Source organism: Mus musculus, chromosome 9 (genome assembly GCF_000001635.26).
Source record: "Mus musculus strain C57BL/6J chromosome 9, GRCm38.p6 C57BL/6J".
Taxonomy (NCBI): Eukaryota; Metazoa; Chordata; class Mammalia; order Rodentia; family Muridae; genus Mus; species Mus musculus.
This window is the reverse complement of record NC_000075.6, coordinates 48,772,853-48,789,150: the sequence shown is the minus strand read 5'-3', so window position 1 is coordinate 48,789,150 and position 16,298 is coordinate 48,772,853. Positions and strand designations below refer to the sequence as shown.

The 16,298-nt window shown below is 46.8% G+C and overlaps 1 protein-coding gene across 2 annotated transcripts in view; it reads left to right on the top strand.

Moving 5' to 3' along the window:
* Zbtb16 (zinc finger and BTB domain containing 16) overlaps nt 1-16,298 on the top strand; it is a 184,429-nt gene that overhangs the window by 47,075 nt on the left and 121,056 nt on the right. The gene's annotated exons all lie outside the window — the stretch shown is intronic.

Genomic DNA, 16,298 nt, shown 5'->3' with positions numbered 1-16,298 from the left:
TCCGAATATCATGGGGAGAGTTTGAGAGAAAGGCTTAGGAGTGGGCGGGAAGGTGGGGGGAGAGAAAGGGCAGAGTAGGGGAAGAGGGAAGCCCAAGGAGTGGCTTCTGAGACACAGCAGTCCAGGGCCTGTGGCTTCCACTGCTTTCAGCAGAAAATAGGCTTCATAGAGATGACTCGGCGTGCGTTGGACTGATTCTCTCTGGGAGTGGCACCCAGGCAGTGTCATGTGTTGGGGTAAAATATGGAAATCCTGGTTTAGTTGGCTGAGTGATTAGAATCTTTAGGGAAACTGATGAGTCTTTTAAAAAGCCCGTGTGTGTGTGTGTGTGTGTGTGTGAGAGAGAGAGAGAGAGAGAGAGAGAGACAGAGACAGAGACAGAGACAGAGAGAGACACAGAGAGAGAGACACAGAGAGAGAGTGACAGAGAGAGAGACAGAGAGACAGAGAGAGACAGAGAGAGAGAGAGACAGAGAGAGAGAACATGTGCTTGTCATACACAAATACTTCAGAAAAGCACACACTCAGGGACTTCCAAGTCCTTCAGCTTTATCTCCTCATAAGAAACACTTTTGAAAAAATGATCATTTGGGGGAGATGGGCTCTCAGAAATCAGGGGCAGAGTAAGTGTGGGGGGATTGTGGAGGGTATGTGTGAGTGCTGTGGAGGTACTTTGGGCTCTTTGTTGGGGACCCCCAATGCCATAGAAAACCAGTCTCTCGTTCTGGCTGGCTTTTCTTCCGTTTTCCTTTTCCTCTGGGAAGGGCTTATGCTTCCTCCGTGATTCTGAGCTACAGGGTGGTCTAGAAAATGTTCACACGGGACAACCTACATGCACACCCCAAAACATGAAGGGCTTCCATGGTTTTCATTCCACCCGGATGTCATCTTCTCTTCCTAGGGACTCAGGGAGCACTCTGGAGCTGGCAGAGCCCAGGGCAGTAGACTTTCAGGGCTTTTGTCAGCTCATATGAAAGAATGTGTGGAGATGCCAAGGCTGCTGGGTTGATTTCACCGACACAGACTCTAAGCAAAGAGATGGGCATCAGGGAGAGGCCGTGGGCGTGGGAAGGGGCCGCAGCCTTCCTGTTTTCTCTCCTGATACCTTCAGATCTTGATGCTCCAGTGTGCCAAGGAGAGGAGAGATGTAAACAATTCCAATTGCCTCCAGGATGCAACATCTAATCTAAACATGATTAAGCTGATTTGATTTTATAGATTGGAATTTCTAAGTGATAGAAACGGATGAGGTTAATGTGAAATATTTACTTAATAAAAAGCCTCATTACCTGGTGCTGAAGGGTACAGGGATGGAGATTCTGGGTAACGCGTTTGATCTTTTGGAAATGAAGTTAGATGCAAGTTTTCTTGGTAAAAACTGAATTCTGTGATCTTGTTTTTACACATGCTGTGCTTAAATATTAACACCAATTGAGCAAATTGCCTTTTAACTGCCTTTATTTGCTTTCATTAACAGTATAATTTAAAAGCTCAAGAATTTGCATGGAACCTGTTGTGCATGTTGGGGGGGGAACTATTCATAAATTAATTAATTGTGAGAACATTATCTTTTAAGGAAGGTCACCAGACACTAGGCCAGTCTTTGAAAAGCAGTGACGTGTGTTTTATTAGTTTTTGGAGACATCATGTACTTTTGGCTTAGAGGGGGAGGAGGGAGGGGGGAAGAAGGGAGAGAGGGAGGGAGAAAGAGATGTGGGGGGGGACACTTGGCTGGATCAAGAAAAATTTTAATGACTGGGCATGTTTTAAGTTAAGTTGACTGAACCTAATTACACTGTAGTTTTAGAGAGCTAAAGGCAATATCATTGGTATTTAAGCACCAGTTTGAAAATGAAAGCCAACCTCTATAATTGGCTGAGTTCCCTAAACTCTCTATCTCTGTCTCCCCTCTCAACCCTCTTCCTGTCCTTTCCTCACTCCTAGACCAATGGGAAGAGGGAGACCCTGCCAGCACTGCCCATCATCATGGCATGGTCCTCCATCGGGGACAGCTCATGGGACTGTTCTTGCACGAAAGCACTGTAAATATCTTGAGATCTGCCCGGCCCCCTGACCTCAGTTGCTTCCTTCTGGACAGATGTTCCTGTGGTTGAGAACCTTGGCCAAAACAAACGCTATGAATGGGATGAGGAGACCACTGTGTCCTAGGGAGGCCAGGAGCCCTGCCTCAAGGTCCTCTGGGGGTTATTTGACACATGCTGTTCTGACACCCCTGTTTGGACAACACGTCCCTGTTTCACCCTCCCTTCACATGTGGCCTTTCTCCTGTCTTCTCTTGGTGCTGTTGGCGGTTTTCCTAATTAACTTAATCTGTAGTCTACCTTTTCTGGGTCTGCAGATGCCAGCATGCTGAATTTATTTATTTTGAGTGTTTTTGTTGGCTACTGCGAAGACACATTTTTCCTCCCTTCCCCCCTCCCCCAGAGCCCTTAGACCCTCTTTGAGAAAGAATCCCTTGTTTTCATCTGTCAGATGTGTTATTTTTAGGGGAAAGAGATGAAAATATTTTAAATAGTATATATTTTAAAAGCCATATAAAAGTTAAGGAATACAGGGGGGAAAAATGGGTAAAACAGACCCGCCTTTCTCCCTTCTTTCCTTCTTCTTTTCCTTTCCTTTCCTTTCCTTTCCTTTCCTTTCCTTTCCTTTCCTTTCCTTTCCTTTCCTTTCCTTTCCTTTCCTTTCCTTTCCTTTCCTTTCCTTTCCTTTCCTTTCCTTTCCTTTCCTTTCCTTTCCTTTCCTTTCCTTTCCTTTCCTTCTTTCCTTTCCTTTCCTTTCCTTTCCTTTCCTTTCCTTTCCCCTTCCTTCCTTCCTTCCTTCCTTCCTTCCTTCCTTCCTTCCTTCCTTTCTTCCTTCTTCCCTTCCTTCCTTTTGTTATGTTCTGTGTTTTTTTTGTTTTGTTTTGTTTTGTTTTGTTTTGTTTTGTTTTTTAAAGGGAATTGCCATGTAGTCTAGGCTGACCCTGAGCCCACAGAAGTCCTTCTGCTTAAGTTTTCAGAGTGCCAGGATTACAAACTTGAGTCTCCATGCCTGCTGTTTAGGTATGAGTCTGTCACCTGCCCAGTGCATAGGAAAGTATTTTCCTGGTCTGTTACTTTACAGTTTTGATTCTGGGTCATTTTATATAACAATCTTACTCATTTAACGCAAAAAGTGTCACAATGAGGTTTGTAGAATGGGTAATATAAAGCCCATGATGATCACAGTTTAGAATTAGAATCTGGGAAGAATATTTGGATGAGAGGAAGAGAAGGATGAAAACAGGAGGAGGGAGTGTGTGTATGTGTGTGTGAAAGAGAGAGCAAGCATGTATCTGAACCATGTGTGGGTGAGAGAGAGAGAGAGAGAGCATGTGTGCATGTGGTGATATGATGTCAAAAGGTTGTTTTCTCCCATAAAGGCTGTCCTTTTTTGAGGACCCCTGGCTAGAATTTAGCTTGCATCTGAAGAGTGTGGGTTTCCATATTCTGAGACCCGTTCTTGAGCTGCAGGTCTAGAAAGCCACTCCCTCCCAGCCTTGGGGCCTTGCTGAATTGCTGTCTCTAAAATGTTTCTGAGGGTACCTCCTGCTTTATGCCAACAATACATCTGTGAATCTAACCCTCCTCCTTTGAAGGCTACTTGCCATCTCTTTTCTTTGGGCTCTCCAGCTGTCTCTGCCAGCCATATTTCTTACCCAGTTGGTTCTCCACTATCTCTATCAGCTAGCTGTAAGTCACTAAGATACCAGTAAGATCAACTCATCCATCCTTCTCTCCTGCTCTCTCTTCTTCCGAAGCCAACACTGCAGGTATTGGGCCCTGAGTTAGGTTTAGATATTGGCTTGGAAACCAGCTGGAGTTGTGGGAAGGAGGAAAGGATGAGTGCCAAGCGAGAGAGGATGCTAGAGTGGTGAGTGTTGTGCTCAGTCCCTATGCTTGACCCCATCATTACGATCATTTTACAGAGGTGAGCTCACCAGTTCCTCTCCCATATCTGCCTGCACTTTGCCTAGAGTTCGGTCATGTGGACAGGAGAGTCAGTCTTCACTCTTCGAGGCTTTTGTTTGGTTTGGATCTTGTTCAGGAACAAAGAAACAATAAAATACAGACATTCTGCAAACGATCCTTCTGGGTTATCTTGTCACTCCGTTTTGCCTGCCCATTTTGTCCTTCCTCTGATCTTGGCACAGTTATTCCCAGAGTTGACTCTATGGCAAGTGTTAAGGTAGCTATGTTGGCTAGATAGATATCCAATTTGTCTTGAGCTGAAGCTTGCCTTCTGTTCTTCTGTTCGCATGTACATCCATCCATTCACTCATCTAGTCAGTCATTAACAAAACGTCACACAATTAATAGTAGCCAGATTAAACATGTTTTATACATGTTTTTACGTGTATGTGTGTGGATGTCTATCATGTGTACGTATGAGTGTGGGAGCACGTGGACCGTCACACGTGTGGATGCCATGGTAGGCAGGCAGCAGTCAGAGGGCAGCCTGTGGAAGTCTAGCATGAGTTCTGGGGATTGAATCAGGTCATCAAGTTTTGGTGACAAGCACCTTTGTCCACTGAGGCATCTGCCTGTTCCTCTTTACTTTGCAGATAGAGTTTTGTGTAGTCCAGGATGGCCTCACTATGTATCCAAGGCTAGCCTTGAGTTCTTAATTCCTTCTTCTACCTCCCAAGAGCTGGGATTACAGAGGTGTGTGCCACCATACCCATCCAGCTAATACTATTTCTGTCACCATAGTATGTGTTCAGAAAATAAATCAAATTCTATTCTTTTTACAAGTAGGTAAATTTAAAATTACCTGGCTGTAGTAGTGTCTCTGATACCTCTTTACCTCAAGGTAAGGGGCGATGCGTGAGTGCTTTTTGAAAGACAGAACAGTGGATGAAGACTGGAAGTTGTATTTTCCCAGCCAGGAGAATAACAGGTTCAAAGCTGGTGTGGGCTACTGAGTGAGTTCTAAGCCAGCCTTGTGTACTTGTGAGGCCTGACTCTAAACCAAAACTACAGAGGTAGAAATGTTGTTTTGGATCACAGGGCATGAGAGGGAAACCATCTGGTCGGCTAGAGACTGGGAGCTTCTGTCTACACAGATAATTGTTCTTGATTTTTAAATTAAAAAGTTATTTGTTCACCAGGCAGTGGTGGTGCACGCCTTTAATCCCAGCACTTGGGAGGCAGAGGCAGGTGGATTTCTGAGTTCGAGGCCAGCCTGGTCTACAGAGTGAGTTCCAGGACAGCCAAAGCTATACAGAGAAATCCTGTCTCAAAACAAAACAAAAACAAACAAACAAACAAAAAACAAAAAGCCCCCCAACCCCACAAAAAAGTTATTTGTTTATTTATTTATCTATAGATGTGACTTCATTCTTAGCCCAGGCTGGCTTCAGGACTCGGGGCTCATCTGCCTTGGTTGCCCAGGTGCTGGGATTCCAGACTTGAGACACCCACACCTAGTTTGAGCTTAGTTTCTAGACCTGTTGGTTGTCTGGTTATTTTTTTTAATTTCTTGTAATTCACTTAGATGGTGGGTCGTGCCTTGGCAGTGGGGTTGGCTGTGGCTTTGTGGTGGGTGGAAGCCCGTGCTGATGGCAGCCACAGAGTTTCTGAGTTTGTTTCAGTTCTTATCGGAATCCCTTCCAGGAACAGAACATACTTTCCACTGCATGGGGCAGAGGTTGGAGTGGAAGTCACTGTGTCCCTGGAATGTTCCAGGCCAGAGCTCTCTTTTTCTGTGGATGTCTGTGTGCAGACAGGACAGGCTCTCAGTGCCCAGAAACACTGCATCCAGGGGCAGCCCTTTCCTTTCGCATCCCCTTTCTTTTGTTTGGTGGGAGGGAGGAAAGCAGGTTGTGTGGGAAGAAAGTTTGTGTTTTTCACACCCCTTTGATTCCTCTCCCCCACCACCTGAACTCTGAAGCCTTTATCTCCATCCCTGGGAAAACCCCTCTAGTGAATGAAACCATTACTTCTATACACAGAAGGGAGGGAAGAGAGTAGTCGGGACTGTGTGCAGGTCCTCAAACAGTTAAAGTGTTTGGGGTCTGTTGCCTCTCTAGAGGTCAAAGGTGAGACAGACTTTTTGTTGGCGGCCACCCCCCCCCCCTTTTAAAACTCCTTTTCCTTGTTATCTCAACTTCCAAATGTCAGCTTTGATGTCTATTGTTGGAACTTCAAGAGGACTCTTAGCACATCGGCAGGTGTTGGTTTTAGTGAGCGGGCGGAGAGTTCCACATTCTTGGGGGCAAAGAGATGGATCCCAGCACATTCCTACCCCAAGAGCAAAGCTCCCGTTGCCGCGCCCCTCCCAGGGTGTACTTGCAGAAGACCTCTGGTCCTGATAGGTCTGGATAGTAGGTGGCACTGGGTTCCTTCTTGCTCTCCAGGCCTGTCCAAAGGGATCTGTCTTCAAGCTGTGGAGCAGCTGAAGGGAGGTCGTCTAACAACCACGTATTAAGATTTCATTAATCAAAGACACTTCCATGGCTCTTTTACAGAAACACAACTACTTTGGCTGTCCTCTGCTGACAGCCCGATAATTTGTCTTTCCCCGAAGAGGGGAGGGGAGAGGGACAGGGACAGAGAAGCATACAGGGGTCCTGCTCACAGAAAAGGCTCCCCATGCCAATTCTTGGCATGCACACGTGGGTTCATAGTTGAGTTTAGCGATCTGCACTCCAGACTCACAGATACAGTCAAAGCAGTGGGCAGCCAGCCACATCCCCTTGCCCCACGGCCCACATGGTAAGCCATCACTCCAAGTCTAATACTCCACACACAATAGATGGGCTGGCTTTGCCTTAGTGCAAGGAAGTGCTTACCCCTGAATCCCAGCTCCACGATATGCTGATATTGGGATGACCATATAGATGTGTGTGTGTGTGTGTGTGTGTGTGTGTGTGTGTGTAATGGAGGGTCGGGGCCAGGGGAGGGGTGATGGGAACAGTGGGACCTACAAGCTACTGATTTGGTTGTTTTTGTTGTTGTTGTTTGTTTGTTTGTTTGTTTTTTGAGACAGGGTTTCTCTGTATATCCCTGGCTGTCCTGGAACTCACTCTGTAGACCAGGCTGGCCTCGAACTAAAAAATCCACCTGCCTCTGCCTCCCAAGTGCTGGGATTAAAGGTGTGTGTCACCACCGCCCGGCGGGAGCTACTGATTTGAAATGTACAGTCTTCCCGTTCTACTTTACAGAGCGGTTCACATACATGGAGGCATCTGACCTTCTGTAACTCTTGGTCCTGGATATGGCTATATGTACATTTAATTACCTCCCAGTGTCTCCAGAGTAGGTGATAGAACACTGCATATGCTGCTGCTGCTCCCACCATCACCCCCCCTTTAAGGTCTCTGAAAGAGAGAGTAGCTTTGAACTCATTTTGTTGAACTCATCAGATATTTTCCAAATACCCACTAGATACATTTGACTTTGTCGAGAGACCTGCAGGTGAGGGAGGTATAAGTTGTTTCTTAGCTCTTTGGGGGCTAGAACCATTACACAATTAGCCACCATAAAAGATGCAATTTAGCGAAGTCAGTGGGGGCTGCAGGAAGGACAAGACCCTTTCCATCTGGCTGAAGTGCCCAGCGAGCATTTATTTAGTCCTGCCTGTGTACCAGTAGAGATCTGAAAATCTAAAAACTTGGTTCTTGTCTCCAAGAACTTAATTATGTAGCAGAGAGAGTAGCCATGGAAGTGTAGAAGAGACACGGGTGGTATAATCCAGGGGGAAATGAAGAAAGAATGATGTATGGTGGAGGCAGAATGGAAATAGCATTGTGTGTTTGAGGAGGGGCTGTGGACAAGTGTACTGGGATGATACCTAAGCAGGGTTCTCAAGGACAGATGGGAGAAACTGATCACCCAGGAGGGAGGACGTTCTAGAAGAGACAGCATGTGCAAAGGCCCTGAGGGGGACAGAGAACTGAACTCTGGTGTGTTCACTGTGGCTCCAGAGGTGGAGTGAGGCAGAGAGCAGGGGATGGAGGTGATGCTGAGCTTGCCTGGACGTCTTTCGTGCCCAGCAGAGAGGCTTGCACTTTCCTTTATATGTTTGGAGAAGGCGTTGAAACAGTTTTATCAAGGAAGTGAAATAGGAGAAAGAGTGTCCTAGTTGGGACGGCTCTGAGAGCTGACTTGAGGATGAGGATGTGGGGCCATAGGGGCATCGCTGGGAAGCCGGTTGAGCAGTTCGGGTGAGCCAAATGATGGCAGTGGCAAAGGAGATAGGGAGAGGACAATGGAGAATGGGTCAGAGGGTTGGCAGGTACAGGGAGGTCGTAGAGAGTGGACAGAGAGACTTAGAAGCTGTTTGCTTGTAAGTCTGTAGGGAGATAAGGTTGTAGATGTTCTGGGTAGGAAGACACTGGGACATGGTATTTAAGGACATCTTAGAAAAAGCGTACATGAGGGCCTGTATACTTACAACAGGTCTTGAGGGAGAGGTGTGTGTGTGTGTGTGTGTGTGTGTGTGTGTGTGTGTGTGTCTGTGTGTGGTATGTCTTTCTGTCTCTGTCTGTGTGTGTGTTGTGTCTATTCGTATGTGGGTGGTGTGTGTTTTTATGGTACGGATCTTTTAGTGGGGTATGTATCTGTGTGTGGCATGTGTGTCTGTCTCTGTGTGTGGTGTGTATGTGTGTTTGTCTCTGTATGTGTAGTCTGTGTGTGTGTGTGTGTGTGTGTGTGTGTATGTGTTTGTCTCTGTATGTGTGGTCTCTGTGTGTGTGTGTTTGTCTGTCTCTCTCTGTGTCTCTGTCTGTCTGTCTGTCTGTCTGTCTCTGTCTCTGTCTCTCTCTGTCTGTCTATCTGTCTCTCTCTTTCTCTCTCTCTCAGTTGCTCTTCCACTTATTCTCTCACTGAATTTGGAGCTTCCCAGTTCAGCCCAGCTGCCACTACTGGATTTCCGTAGAGGGCCCCTACACCCGACTTTTTACATAGGGACTCCCAGTCTGAATTCCTTTCTCAAGCATACACGACAAACACTTTTACCAACTGATCCATCTCCACAGCTTCAGGAAAGATATTTTGACTAGAAGAAGACGTCAGCCTACAAATCCAGTTGTATTCACTGACTTCAGATGATATTTTCAAGTGAATACGAACAGAAGTATCTTAATTCCACAGCAGAAAATGGTCCTTTGGAGTTGCTTGAATCATGAGAAGTGTTTTCATCAAAGCCTTTATTCATGGGTGTGCTGACATCTGGGGAGCGGAGATAGATGTTTTCCTGAGGTCCAGACTCCTGAGCCATGAGCTCGTCCCTCGATCCTAATTAATCCTTTGTAGTTAGTGACTGATGAAATCACGGCTCTATGAAATTTTAATCCTCGCTGTGTGTGCGCAAACTGACTTTATCACAGGACCCCAGGTGTGTGTCAGAAATGAGTAGTGGAATCCGCTGCATATTTGATTGCCTTGTGGAATCCACTGGATCTAGAGAAAACAGGGTGGAGCACTTGAAGGTTGTTTTATTTCTGTGGCCTTGCCTAACAGTCAAATGTGATCATGGCCACTGAGAGTGAGCAGTTAGCTATAATAGCTTACCCGAGGAAACCGTGAGGGCAGGGAGACAGGGTGGCTGGAACCTGGGCCTTGGCATCTGATAAGTCTTCCTCTCCCCTTTGCTGGGAGGCAAGGTGGGAGAATGAGCGGAGTGCGCTCCTGATACAAGGAGGGGGCGTGGCTCTGTGATGTGACAGTCTGCTCTGGCTTCCCCACTACCTCAAAATGGTGAGCTCTGCACTGGAATAGCAAGAATGAGGGCTGTACACGCTGCTCGGAGGGTAGCTGGGGTTTGGATGCATAGTTCAGGTCGGCCTTTGTGACATAGCATTTAGGGGCAGTTGTATAGCTGGGCATGGTTATGTTCCCAGGGGTTACACTCCATCACTACCATCCCCCTGTGGCAACTCTGGAATTACCTGTTGGATTTCTCACCAAGGACCTCTAAGTCGGCATGTGCTCTACCAGCCCTGTCCTTTCAAGAGAACTGACAGGCGGATGCTTTTGTGCAGTGTGGGATTCCCGAAGTGTAGCGTTGGAAGCCTTGGTGACAGTCTCATGGTTCCTCTGCGACTAGTGGAAAGTGTCTGTTTTAGGGGGTTTGCAGTGAAGGGAGGTGAGTAGCTGCTCTCGAGCACCATATATGACAGTCCCCGTACAAGGGCTTTAAAAAAAACCAGATTCCGAGATCTGAATACAGGTGCTAGACAGAAGCTCAGGATGGTTATGTGCCTTTCTTGGTGTTACACAGCTAGGAAGCAGTGGGGCTGGGGTCTAGATTCAGGGGTCCTCACTCTTTCCACTGCTATGGAAGGAATATTCATGCTCTCCTGGCCTCTCCATGGGAGGGCAGTTATCACAGCTAGGCTTTGCCACTGCAGGCAGACCTTTCTTTGCAGGAGGATTTCTCGGAAGCAGATTGCAGTTTTCTTTCTTTTTTTGAGACAGGGTTTCTCTGTGTAGCCCTGGCTGTCCTGGAACTCACTTTTTAGAGCAGGCTGGCCTCGAGCTCAGAAATCTGCCTGCCTCTGCCTCCAGAGTGCTGGGATTAAAGGCGTGAGCCACCACGCCCGGCTCAGACAAACGGGCTCAGATTGCAGTTTTCTAACAAACGGGAAGGACAGAGTCTGCTGAGGAGGGCTGAGCCTGGAGGAGGGTGCTCTAGGTGGTCTCTCAGGACCTTCCCAGCAGAGAACTCTGTAAGGGGAGAAGTGAACCATTCTATCTGATCTTGTAAAAGTGGTTGCCTGGGGCTAGTGAGCATCTGCTGACACTTTCCTTGCAAGGTTTCTTGGAGGTCATTAGAGCCACACCAGGCCTCTCTCTAGAGTGTATACAGGCTCCTAAGGCAGAGCCAGTGGTCCAGACAGGGAGGGACCAGGAACAGAGCCTTAGGCAGATGGGGAGGGACAGAGCCTTAGTCATGAAGCTGATCGGGTACAAGACCAGCTTAGACCAGATTTTTCTAGCTCTCCCTCACCCCTTTCCCATCTCCCCTCTACTTTCTCCCACACTGTAAAGCCATTCATCAACTTGACTTCACCACATTCTGTATCACATCCTTGGAGGTCACAGCTTCTTGCTTAGTAACCCTCCAGTGCAGCCACCGATACAGGAGAGTTTCTCTTCTTACTCATCCCAAGCACTTTGGGTTTCTCCCCATGTTGCCGGCTTTTTGGTTCTTCTCCATGCCTTCTCTTCATTCCTTTGGATGCTTTCTTTTAAATCTGGTCAAGCTGTGGGGCAGCAGTGTCATATTCAGAGTTGGACCAGGATCTGTTGAGGCTCTGAAGGGCTTTTGGTAAGCATTGTAGTCTGTGATGGTTCTCTCTCAGGTGATGTGGTTTAAGTGAGACAGGAGAGGTGTTGTAAAAGGTCCCTGTGCCCTTTTCAGCCTTCTGTTCACCTTAGGACTCTCTGTCCCTCTCCTAGGAAGCCACATAGCATTACTCTTTCCATGGATATTGCCTCCATTGGCAGGCATAGTTGGGCAACCAAGCTCCATAGTTGAATGTTTTGAAAGAAAACAGGAGCACCTGTCTGGGATGCCCAGTTACAGTCCTGTGAAATACCCCTGGCTCGTGTTGAGAGAAACTACAGAACCACATGGAATCTTTGGGTACCGAAAGTTCTCCACATTTCATGGTCCTGGGAAGGGGGTTGTTCAGCAGATGTCTTTCTTAGGTGGCATCTGTTGACTGATTTTTCCAGGGCAGTGAACATTCTTGACTTGTAGGGGTCTGCTGATTGCCATGTTGCAAATACTCTTGATGTAGCTAACTTAAAGCTGCCGATTGTGGGCTTGCTAAGGCAGTCTAGAGTTATGAGTCCAGTTTTGTAGGTCGGAGCCTCTGACTGCCACCATCAAAGCCCTGACAACCCTAGATGGGCACCAAAGTGGAGCTCCAGCCCTTGCTGGCCCAGTAGGAAGATAGGGTGTTACCTGGGGAAGGTCACTTTTCCTCCTAACCAAACCACAAAATTCAAACCTGTATCCTTTGTCTTTGCCTTTGCTTTTTCTCTTTCTGGTCCTTGGCTCTGGTGAGCACCATGGAAATCAACAAAAACCACTGCTCATTGCTGACAGTAGTTGGTTGGTTATATCTGTCCACAGTTTGATTTGCTAATCATAGCCGTAATCCTAGAGATGAGGAGTGTTCCATTTCTGTTTTATAGATGAGGAAACCGAGGCACAGGCTAGAGAAGCCATTCCTTCACAGTCGGACAGTCTTGATGTCAGAGTGAAGCTTTGAAGTCAGCAGTGGCTGATCTTCACATCCCAAGCCATCCCCAGTGCCTTCCATTGCGGCATTGCACAGACTTGTATGCATTTCGACCTTCCTCCCAAGACAGGTGCTTCTAGCATGACCTTTGCTTGTGTTGGGAGCTCTTCATTTCGGACTGTCACATGGATTCTTTGAGGTGTGAAGTGTCATGACTCCCATTTAGGGCAAGTTTGGCTCCGGGGTTCGGGCTCTCCTCTAGCATGGTTCTTAAGCCCCGAGTCCACAGATTTCACAGAGACTGAAATGGCTGCTTCCTTCATAGACACTGGGTTTGCCTGTTCCAAAAATGGTGATTTCTATAGCAACCATTTATTCTAGCAGATGTGTGCCTGGTAGGGTTGGCAAGAAGGGTGGGATCAAAAATGGAAACGGCCTTTTATTCTTCACTTCCTGAGCGCGTGCCCTGTATATGAGGCAAACAGAAGGAGAAACATGGCATCCTTTTAGCCTGTGTAACATATAGGGCCCAGCACAAGAGGATCTGTTGCTTAAAGCTGGTTTCTGTCTGTAGCTTAAGCTGGGCTGTGCTTGGTGGTGGAACTTTCTTTGGCAGGCGTTCACGTTGGTTCCAATTCAGTGAACGTCTGTCACTTCAGTTTCTGCAAATGTAGACATTTATCATGAGGTGGTTAATAAATGCGGAGGGCACAGTAGCTAAAGATCGCTAAGTCTACCATAGTGTGTACTAGCCAGGCTCTCTGGATGTAGGTTGTAGGTTGAATTCTGTGCATACATTTGTCTAGCTGAAGCCAAATAAAAGAATCTGTTGTCATAAAACAAGAGTTTCTTGGAGCCCAGGGGCAAGAAAACAGTTCTCCCTTGAAAGGTGAGAGAACAGAATTACCATCTAGCTGTTGGAAACGTTCTTTCTAGTCCTGCTCAGTTTATGCATCCTGCTTAATTTTTATAGTTTTTTGCAGAGTGAATCCAAGAATGGCCTTCCCATGACTTCCAGGTGCACAGGTGACAAGGTTAGGCTCAGCTGTCCATGTTTTCTAGAATCTCAGACTCTAGAGAACATTCTGTCCTCTGCAGCTGGGCTAAGTGTCCACACTTGGCCAGTTGCTCAGTGAGGCTTTGTAGTGAGGACCATGGGTGTGGTCTGCTCAGACTCTCACAAGAGAGCTGCATGGCATGACTTATCCAAGAGAAATGTACTTGCAACCCGTTTTAGTGGTTGGATTTCTGAGGTCAGAGTGCTGAAGGCTTCCTACAGGGTGTTCCTTCTGGCTTGTCTTCCCTGTGTCCTCAACGGATGGGGAAAGAGTTAAGATCTCTCTCTCTCTCTCTCTCTCTCTCTCTCTCTCTCTCTCTCTCTCTCTCTCTCCCTCCCTCCCTCCCTCCCTCCCTCCCTCCCTCCCCCCTCCTCCTCTCTCTCTCTCTTGTTTTTTCAGACAGGGTTTCTCTGTGTAGCCCTAGCTGTCCTGTCCCGGAACTCACTCTATAGACCAGGCTGGCCTCGAACTCAGAAATCCACCTGCCTCTGCTTCCCAAGTGCTGAGATTAAAGTCATGGGCCACCACTGCCTGGCTTCTTTTGGTCTCTTGAGATCTCCTCCTCCTCTTCTTTTTGAGATATGATTTCTGTATGTTGTCTGAGACTGAGATTATAGTCATATGATCATACTACAATACCAGGCTGGGAAGGGGGACGTAGGGTTGGAGGGTGTCTCTTTTTATAAGGACACTAATGTTATGACCTTTGTTTAACCCAATTGCTTCCTTGTAGGTAAGTCGCATCCTGTGGTATTTGAGGTTAGGCTTTCAGTATACTAATTTTAAGGATATACAGCTTAGTTCACAGCAGTTCTATAGTTTAAAATGGCTGCTAGGATCCTCCCTTGCCTTTTGTGGATTGGAGGGGGTTTACAGTGTCCCCTAAAAGGAGTCTACCACAAATAGAAAGGATGAATGTGCTACAAGAAAATCCTGGATGCCAGATTGGAGTCTCAACTATCTTCTTTCTCCCCTCCTTCCTCCCCCCACCTCTCTTGGATAGTCTGTAGCCCTCACTAGCCTGATACTCACTGTGTAGTGTAGCTAGGTTTGCACTTGCAACAAACCTCCTGCCTCAGCCCCCTAAGTGCTAGGATTATAGTTATGGGTCCCTGTGCCTGGCTTCAACCTCCTCAATTGCACTGCATTTGTAGCTAATAGCTATGTTGTGTGTGCACACATATACATATATATGTACATATACATACATCAAACATGTACCCACATGCATGTATGTACACATGTCTACATATCTATTTGTGTGTGTGTGTGTATATATATGTGTGTGTGTATATATATATGTGTATATATATGTATATATATATATGTATATATATATATATATATACACATTTACAGAAATATATAACTGTTTAGAAAGAGATTGTTTACAGATGCCTTTCCAACCCCTGTTCCATACTGAAACCAGCTGACCTGTTTGTTTTCCTATAAAGTTTGAAATTGAGTAAAGTACATATTTTTTACTATCACAGCCCCCATCATTCTCACAGCCCCCTCCATCATTCTTGTTGAGCAACACCTGAATTTGCAATTCTGCAGTCATAAGTTCTGTGTGATAGAAGATTCCCCACAATGGCCTTAAGATAAGGTTTTTAATGAAATGAGAGAAAGGGGGACAGAGAGATGGGGGGAGGAAGGAGGAAGGGAGGAACTAGGGACCCCAGACTCTTGTCACCACTAGCTAAGTGGGAATATGGGCACCGGGTCGTTCCAGGGAGCCTCCTGTGGCATACATTCCTGTGCCAGTGGATTACGTGCTGTGACAGAGACCAGATGATGAATATATTTTTAAACTTGGAAGCCATGAACCACTTATTATTTCTGAATTAGGAATCAAAACATATGAATAATCTCAACAGGGGATCAGCAGATGCAGTCTGTCCTTGGGGTCACTTTGCTCTGGGGAGATGCTCGGGGTGATGGGGAACCAAGTCCAGCCCATCCTTCTTGTGACGTGTAGGACACGGTGTGGTGTTAGCTCAATTAACCAGGCTCTGTGCGCGTGATGCAAGGTTGTACTACAACCGTGACATCTTGGGGTCAGAGCAACACTTGGAAACAAGGAGCCATCTTTATTTCTGTAAGTTGTTCGTGTCACCAGGTATCTTGAGAAGAATATAGGATCTGGTGGCTGTGGTGACTGAAATGGCTGTGGCTTGAAATGGTGTTTTTAGATGTATCACACACATCTCTTACCCGGTCTTTCCTTTTGCCTCCCTCTGCACCTCTACCCCCATGCCCCTCCCAAACAAGATCTAGAACGGAGGTATTCTGGAATTCCACCCTTGTTAAACTCTAGGATCAAGGGCAGTTATTTAGGAAGGAGATGGAGGAAGAAGAAAACTTCCCAGGTAACCCTTTGGCCCTCCCTGTAGCTGACAGAGCCTTCACCGTTCAGGGGCAGACAGACCAGCGCCTCTCCTAAGAGGCCTTGAAACCTGAGCTTCACCAGCCAGGAGACAGCTAAGCCAAGCCCAGCTAATGACAGTCTCCCTGTTCATATGATGACTGTGCAGAGAGCACCTGTTCCAGCCTCTCGCCCATTCTTCATAACCAAGTACACAGTGCTTGCTACACAAGGCAACACATAGGAGGCTCATCGGTGGCAGAAGAGCCAATGTCGGCTCGGCTTGCTCTCTGAAGGGAGAGAGCCAAGGGTGGGTACTAACTGGGTTTGTTTTCTTTCTTCTGGGCAAACCCCAGACTCTTCATTTTCTCTATCTACCTGTTTTCCAACAGGGTTTCAAAGGACAACAGTGGTAGCATCCATTTTGAGAAGCAATGCAGCATGCTTAGAGAGCTAATGATCGCCTCTGCCTTTCTCCATCCCAACCCATTTTGTTTTTATGAAATTGTTTCAGAATTACAGAAGAGTTTCAGGAAAATAAAAATACAGCATGCCCGTCCCCCTGCCCCTGGCCATTCCCTCTGCCAATGTGGGTCATGGCAGTACTGAGCCGGTCTGCTCGTTGACTCCTTTCTTG